The sequence below is a fragment of the Nycticebus coucang genome, chromosome 15 (genome assembly GCF_027406575.1).
Source record: "Nycticebus coucang isolate mNycCou1 chromosome 15, mNycCou1.pri, whole genome shotgun sequence".
Taxonomy (NCBI): domain Eukaryota; kingdom Metazoa; phylum Chordata; class Mammalia; order Primates; family Lorisidae; genus Nycticebus; species Nycticebus coucang.
In genome coordinates this window covers 26,688,776-26,697,726 of record NC_069794.1, presented here as the reverse complement: position 1 = coordinate 26,697,726, position 8,951 = coordinate 26,688,776, and the positions used below count along the sequence as shown (strand labels likewise).

The following is an 8,951-nucleotide window of genomic DNA, read 5'->3' as shown; positions in this document are numbered from 1 at the left end:
AATTTTTCTATCTTGAAGTTCCGGCACAAATAGTACAAATAATTATATAGACTTATATGTAATCTTGTTTACACTATTTTCTTTTGCATTTCATTATTTACGTGATGTTTGAGCTCTTGCACTAAGTTTTTACAAGCTGGTGATGACTAACAAATTATTTCTCCCATAGAACTATAACCACCCTCTCCCAGACAGGATAAATATATGGTTGAACTAACATAAATACATATCTCCATTTTATTAATTACATGATGAAACAAGTTATCAAGTATTAAGTTACATAGTTCAAAAGACATATATAAAATATTAGATGTCTACTCAATTTATTAGCAGAAACCCACTATTCTTTTTTTTTTTGCAAGAGGTTGGGAAAAGAAAGAAAAAAATATCACACCTCAAGCAGAAATAAGTTGGCAAACAACTTCTGATAATTATGGAAAAAAGTTTCAAGAATTTCATTAATTTAATTATTAAGAATTGTTTTGGCTACAATTAACAAAGCATCTCTACCTTTTAAAAAATATTTGCTAAATTAAAGAGGGTATTTCTACATATTCTGCACAAGACAGAGGCAACATTTTGCTAAGAATATTTAATAGCCCCCAACCATTCTTTTTTCAGGCCCTCCCTGTTAAAAGTTGCACCTCCAAACATTAAATTAAGTGTAAGGATTTTTTGTCTGAAGACAGTAAAGACATGTACTCTGTACAACATTGCCTTTCAAAATGGAGGTTTTTAATAACAGCATAGAATGAGATTTATAGAAAGACATTAAATAATCATTCTAAGACTTGGTAAAAATCCAAAAGAAAAAAAATCAATGGTTAAGCAATCCTGATGTGTACTGCTATAAATGCAGAAGATGTAAACATAAAGTGAGCAGGCAAAAAACTGTATGGGCCTTCCAGAGGTCTGAAAAAACTGGATAAACTGCATAAGGTCTAGAGTGTTCATAGTTCCCGGGATTTTAGTTCTGTAAGATACCAAAAACATCCAAATATTATGCGGGGTATTTTGGCACCTAGTCTTTATAAATTTGTTATATATTGATAAGATTCTGGCATTGGAATAGATTTAAACAAAACATAATTTAATAATACCACATCATCCCCTAAAACTGTTTTGTGCTGCTTTGTGAGCTATGTGATTGAAAAGTACAGATGTTTGATATCTTTTGCTGTGTTTGTTTGGTAAGTGAAATCCTAAATAAATTATACTTCTTTGAAATTAAAAAAAAAATAATACCACATGATTTCAGGAAAGGTCAGTTGGTACAAATTATAAGCCCATTAAATGCTAAACAGCAAGAATCTTTTGCTAAGTGTCCAAAGAGTTGACTGTAACTCAAACATAGAGGTTGCAATTCTGTGAAGCTGTGGCCTGGTGAAACTGCTTTACAATATCCTACAATAGCTTTATTAATAAAGCCAACGTGTTGGCTAATAAACGAACATGTGACAAATTAGGCCCTGTCTCAAGTTTTACTTCCAAAGCAATCGCGTCAGCACCCCAGTTTTATTGAATGCAATAGCTGTTTTATGACCTTTGGCATCTTTGAAGCGCAGCCGCATCTTAGGACCATACTTTCCAAATAACAAAAGTTGCTTGCTGTTAAAAGCTGCCCTTGCTTTTCTCTTATGAGCTGTACCTCATCTTCATATTTCATTCCTCTTTCAATTAATGTGAAACCAACAAGCACTGGTGCTCTCCCAAGGCCTGGAACACAGGAAGGGCAATACAACAACCAGGTTCTTGGAGAAACTTGATTTTTGCGGGACTTAACCGGTCATCAACAACCTGGTTAGACAGTGGTGTGCCATTACCAAAAGTCCAGAACTTCTTTCTCCACAAGAGTAGTGTCCTAAGTTGCTTCACACACCCTTCCTATTGTGGTGACTCCACATTTCTTAAGTTCCTCCATAAAATGTGTTTAAGATCTCACAGGTTGCATCATGTGTAATAAGAAATCTTATATTCTTGCATGTGGCTGCTACAGGAGCTGGGAGGTTCTTTCCAGCCATGTTAGTTTAGAGAAAAACCACTCAGTAGGTTTAGGAAAGAATTTGAAAAATTGAATACAGAAAGAATGCAAAGAAATGAAGTCTACTTCAATATACTTCACTTGCAATTCTCAGTGTTTGAGGATGAAGTTGGAAGTAAGGATAAATGAAATGACCCTCCTGACAAGCAACAGCAATTCTTCAATCCAGTAATACTGGGGCAGCAGAAGGGAAGTGCACTGAGGTTTACCCCACCTGGGTGGGAACTCTTGTAAATTGCTCTGCGGATTTCAAGTCGACACTTGTGTGCCCAGGCTAACCACTCTTACGGGGGCTTCTTGGTGGAGCAGTAATGAGTTTCTGTGCTTCACTTGTCTGCTTAGAGGTCGTGCAGTGTCTAGCAGTGACCTTCAAAAACTCCATAAATGTTTGACCAAGAGCACCACATAAATGAAGAATATGTTTACCCATTTGAAGATTGTGGCCCAATCATACAGCCAGTTCCAGAACTCAGCAACATAGGGCCTGCAATGGCAGTGGCTGCAGCGCAGGGGATGGCAGTGGTCTTCATGGGGTGGCTGGGGTTGTCGAGGGAAGGCCAGGGAACCAGAACATATGAATATCCAACCTACATACAGTTGGTGTTTCAAACTTGATTTCTTCCTGCAACAGTTGTAAGCAAAAGAATAATCTTGTTCTTTAACTCCGCATTATTTGTTTTTGCTCCTATCGAATTAGAAACTCTATTTTGTCACAAAGACATCCAGCCAAATCTAATTTTTCCCCATACAACTTTTTTTTCTGTAATTTTCTTAATATTTCAATGTGTAATTCTGTTTGAAGAATTTTGAAATAAACTGTTGCAGTTGGAGGGGATGTTTAATGATGACTATGGATCTGTAGATTTTAAAATAAAATAAAAGGCATACCCTTGTTTTTTTTTTATTTCTTACTTCATTGCTAATGACTTTTTCACATAAATCAGATACTTCTCATAGAAAGGATAAGGTACATAACATTAAACTAACTTTTTTTCACTTTGTTTATCCTTTGATTGTATTTGTATATTTTCAGCTCAGCTCACTTTCATCTTTTCAAGAACACATATAGATTGACTCATCAGACAAAAAAAAATAGTTACTGCTCTGATAAAAAATCATGACATCCTGAAACGTTCCCCTGTCATTCCAAGAAGCTAAGAGTAAGAACATAAAAACTGTCTACAGTTGTGACAATATATAGCACATTTTAAAGAAGCACAAAGGGAATTATTCTCCTCTCACTTGACATTTCTTTTCAAAAATCCCTCTTTAAGTCATTTGAAACATTCCAAACATAATTTTTCACTATTTTCTTTCTCTTTTCTAGAATTATTTCCCCATTCAGAGACATATTTCTAGACTGTTTAGTTTTGGAAAATATCAGCCCCAAAGTAGGTAAATAAATCTTAATGAGGTAGGTGGAGGCAACTTTCTGATTTTCTTGCTTGAAGAACAGATGACTTATCCTTCAAATGACTCCTATAATTAGGGGAAATAAATGAGTATTGTATGCCAGGCTTTCAAATACTCCATTTTCCTGTCATTGTAGCATGCAAAGCTTAACATTTCTAATTATATATGTCTATAACTTTTATTCAAGATTCTTGTCCTTTAATAAAAGAATACAGCTTTTCCAATATTAGCTAGTGACAAAAAGTAATTTTTTTCCAACTTAATTCTAAATTAGATTCATTGAAAGCACACTGAAATATTCTACATAAAAGATTCAATTCACCTTGCCCAGCACTGGACGAAGTGAAATTGTATATGAACTCTGATTATTAATACTATTGTAAATTTTCTTCATGCACCTGCTCCTCCTCAGTCCTGGAATACTTACTTCTTTTCTTTAAATCATTTTTACTCAGTTTTATCTTCTTTGATTATATTGTAAAATATTTTAAATCAATTTTGACATGAACAACTCTGAGTATATGAAACATCTCTAATCATCTGCAATCATCAGGGAAATGCAAATCAAAACCGCAATGAGATATCACGTAACAACAGTGAGAATGACTTATCAAAAAGTTCCCAAACAAAAGATGTAAATCCCCACCTTAGAAATGAAGATGATGTAACATAAACATTTGTACCCTACAGTAATCTGAAATTAAAACAAACAAACAAAAAATGTCCCCAAACCACCATTGCTGGTGTGGATGTGGAGAGAAAGTAACACTTAATGCACTGCTGGTGGGAAAGCAAACTAGTATAATCTCTGTGGAAAACAGCATGGAAATACCTCAGAGAACTAAAAGTAGACCTGCCATTTGATCCAGCAATCATACTATTGGATATTTACCCAAAGTTAAAAAAAAAAAAAAAGCCCTTAAAAAGAAAAAGGAAAAAAAAATATATATATATATAGACTCAAATGCTTATTGCGGCACAGCTCACAATTCCAAAGATACGTAATTAACCCAGTGCCCACAATACATGAGCAGATTAAAAATCTGGCATATGTATACCGTAGAATGCTATTCAGCCACTAAAAATGGTTAATGATAAGCCAGAGATCAGACCAAATTCTATCATAGACATTAATTAAGTTAATATAAAATGTAATAAAAGATAAGATTATTTATAAAAAATGCTCTAAAGAGAAAAAATCCCATATTTTTGGTGTACTAGACATCTGAACACATCTTTCAGGAAACTGTTGACAAAGACATGTCTGAAAATATTTCAGAAGCAGCATTGTATGATCTTAGTTACTAGCAATCGGCAAATTGAAATTCTCCAATTTGATTGTTAAGTGTTGAAACTTTGGGGGACAAATTTTAGCTTTCTTCCTACAAGCTTCCCTAGATTCCTATGCCTTCTCATGAAAACTTGACATTTGCCTGAAAATTATATTAAATATTTTCTGTATATCAATTATCATTATTTGAATCATATATAAAGCCAATTTCTAACATATATTTGGTTTATTGAAGATATAATTTTAGTAGCTGGCCATCTTTGAGGTAGGAAAATTGATTGGCTTTAGATCACAGCTTAAATCAACTCACCCTTTTATATGAAAATATTCTGGTTTATTTATTTTATAATTATTTTAATCTTAAAAAGAGCTTACATTTGCTTTTTTAAATTTATTCTTTTGTATTTATTCATCAACTACAAGTTCAGTTGTGTTAGACTGATAAGTTCATTGGATCACTGGATCAGCACCCTTTATATCCTCCACAAAATCTCCAATGATCCTCCCTCACTTTTCCCTCACGGCCTGCTAAGTCTTTATTATCTATGGCCACTCTGCTTTCATGTGTACACGTAATTTACCTCCCACTTATAAGTGAGAACATGTGGCATTTCTCTTTCTGTGTTAGAGTTGTTTCATTTAAGATAATGGTCTTCAGTCTCATCCATGTTACTGCAAAAGACATTCTCTTACTTTTTTATGGATGAATAGTATTTTGCTATATATATGGTGTGTGTATATATATATATATATATATAGAGAGAGAGAGAGAGAGAGAGATACCTTTTCTTTTTTTTTTTTTTAAATCTAGTCCTCTGTTGATGGACACTTAGGTTAATTCCCTATCTTTGCTATTGTGAATATTGCTGCAATAAGCATTCCAGTGAAAGTGTCTTTTTTATATATTAACTTCTCCTCCTTTGAGTAGATACTCAGAAGTAGGGCTGCTAAATCATGTGGTAGTTCTAGTTTTAGTTCTTTGAAAAAAAAAAACTCCATACTGTTTTTAATAGAGATTTCACTAATTTAGATTAATTCCAACAGTGTATGAGTTCCCTCTTTTCTTCCTATTTGCCAAAATCTTTTAGTGTTTTGCCTTTTTAATAGTAATCATTCTGATTGGCATAAGATGATATTTCATTTTGATTTTAATCTGCATTTTTCTGATGATTAGCAATGATGAATTTTATTTTCATATGCTTCTTAAATATTTGTTCATCTTCTCTTCAAGTATATCAATTCATGTCCTTAGCCCATTTTTGATTGAGGTAGCTTTAATTGATTTATTTGAGTCGTTTGTAAATCCTACATATAAGTCTCCTATCAGATGTACAGTGTCAAATATTTATTTTCTTCTATTCTACAGGTTCTCTGTTCATTCTGTTGATTATTTCTTTTACTACGAAGAAGTTTGTTGTCCATTTTTGGTTTTGTTGACCATGCTTGAGAGGTTTTAGTTGTGCATTACTTGCTTAGACCAATGTCTCAAAGAGCTTTTCTTGGGTTTTCTTCTAACAGTTTCACAGTTTCAAGTCTTTCCCTTACACTGTAGGAAAACTGATAATTCCTAAGTTCTTTTTTTTTTCTTACTGGATTATTTCAAAACATGTCAAATTCTGAGATTCTTTCTTCTGCTTTGTCCATCTATTACTAAAGCATTCAAATGTATTTTGTATTTTTTTCATGAATTTTTCAGCTCTAGGATTTCATTTTTGAAAGATATTTATCTCATTGGTAAATTTCTCACTTATAACAATAATTGATTTTCTGATTTCTTTGTACTTGTTTTTATTTTATACTTTATTGAGCTTCTTTTAAATAAATATTTTGAATTATTTATTTGGTATTTTGATTAGAATCCATTGCTGCAAAATTGCTATAATCCTTTAGTAATGTCATTGCTAATATATAGCAATTTTCCTTGCATTTTCATGTTTTCTGTATCCTTCCATTAATATATGTGGATCTGGTCTAGCAGTTGCTTGTTCCAATTCTTTAAAATTGCTTTTGTAGGGGATTTATGAAGAAGTGTGTGTGTGTGTGTGTGTGTGTGTGTTTATTGTTGACTCAGTAGGACACTTTGGCTTTGATTTTGAACATTTATGGTAATGTGATTTTTGCTTGATTTATTTATCAGTACGTAGGGTCAGAACTTTCTATGATTTACTCAGTGGCTTAGGGTACAGTTATTAGCTGAGGCTATGGTAATGTTTCGTTGATGACTTGGAATCCAACTAAGCCAGTGTTTGGGCCACAGTGGAAGTAGAATTTCTCTCAGTGTAGCTCTTTTTAGGCCCCAGATCATCTAATGCTGTCACTAGTGGGTCCTGGAGGGCTGATTCTTGAGGCTCCAGGTATCTTGTTCAGGGGAGCAGTGGGCCAGGTGTATGGGTGCAGTCTCAGTCATATAGGGAGCTGTTATAATGTCTAGGTGGTAGTAGCAGTGGTGAAGTAACCCACTGGGACTCAAACCATCTACTATGTTGGTATTGCTGGTACCTACAAAGTGTTGGTCAGACAATTCTCCAGAACCCCACAGCAGAGTCATAATATTGTCCAAGGTATACCTGGGAGACTTGAGCTCTCCTGCCTCTTCTCAGCTGGGTGGCAATTGTGGCCATGTTAGCCAAAACTTAGGGCCAAGGGAATGGTACAGCCCAGGATAAACTCTTAACATGGCATCTTGGGCCTGGTTATGGAGACAGCAGAGGTCATTCCCAGGAAAATACTATGGGAAAAAATCTGTAGGAAATGCAGTATGCTCATGTGTAGGAAGAATGGTGACCCAAGACCCCATTCTTGGCAAGGGTCCCCAGAAAAAGAGGAAAGTGAAAAAGTAAGTTGAATGAGTTGTTGCAAACCAGTGTATTGAAGGGGAGTGAACTAGAATGGAATTGGTGGGGAATGAGGAAAATACAGCACAAGAGAAGACACGGAAACAAAGAATGAGCCTGGGAGGACTGTCTGAGCTGATGGCTATAGCCAACCCCAAAGCACAAAATCAGCTTTATTTTATAGTATCTGTACAGGGTTGTCCAGGGGGAAGTAGCATAGACAAAATGGGGAAATAGCATAACAAAAGACAAAGTTTGGGTTTTACAGTACAGTACAATAATGTAAATGACTTTAACAAAGGCAAATCATCTTGTTAATGGTTTCTGCTCAACTTCATTAACATATGACAAGAAGTAAGAAGGGCAAGATCACAGGATCTCAGCATAGTTGACAAAACAAAGGAAGAACTATGTGACTTAGTAGTTACTACTTAACTTTGTTAGCATAGGAGAAGGGAAAAAAAAGGAGAGATCGCAAAGATCTCTGCATAGTTAACTAAACAAAGAAAGGGCCATGTTACTTGTGGCAGAGGGAGCATGAAGAAAGGAAAATGGCTGTTTCAGGAATGGAGGAGAAACAGTTGGGGGTTCATTCTCTGAATGTTTCTCAGGCTGTGAGGGCTCTGCTGTCTCACAGCCTGCTCTCTACAATGAGTCAGAACAAAAAAAAGTCAGCCAGTTTACATTTAAGTTAGCCATTGCTAGCAAGCTTTCTACCTTTCCTGAAATTCTAGCCTTTTGGGGATACAGCTTACAAACACCACTCCTGGGTCTGTGAGCACTCTGAGGAAAAATGGCCATAGAAGGGACTATAGCAAAGACCTCGAAAGAGACATTAACTGAGTCATTTTCTGTCTAATAAATATTCAAAACAGATACCCATTGTGGAGGTTTGCATTTGACTAGGGCAGAGATCAAAGGAGTAGCTCGAGCCCTGAAATATGGGCAGAAGAGCTTCTGTGCCTTATCACAGAGGAAGATCCTCTGTGATGGTGAGGGGAGGAAAATTCCTCCCTCCCACCCATTCCTCAGAGGAGATTAAAGCCAGTGGCCTTTTACTCCACAGGGACCTAGTGGAGTTTAACACCTCCCTAGAAATCTGTGTGTGTGATCTCAGGCAGGAGGCTCTCCAAATACAAGGCTCGGATTTCAGATTTCTCAAGGATACTCAAACAAATAATAACAATAGGAGCTGATATGTTCACTCAGAGAAACTGCTGGCATCTTTGTTCCCTCCTTCATCTTATATCTGGGCAAATAGACTTCAATAAAAGCAGAGTGGAGCAAAAACTCTGGGCCATTGCCAGAATCCCACAAATGTGCAAAGGACCACTGAGTTCCCACCTTTAATTCTATTCCATGTCTCATGCAT

The 8,951-nt window shown here is 35.4% G+C and overlaps 1 pseudogene; it reads right to left on the bottom strand.

The window, feature by feature from the left end:
- Positions 1-1,481: 1,481 nt before the first annotated feature.
- On the bottom strand, positions 1,482-2,021 carry LOC128566421 (protein tyrosine phosphatase type IVA 1-like; annotated as a pseudogene).
- Positions 2,022-8,951: the final 6,930 nt, after the last annotated feature.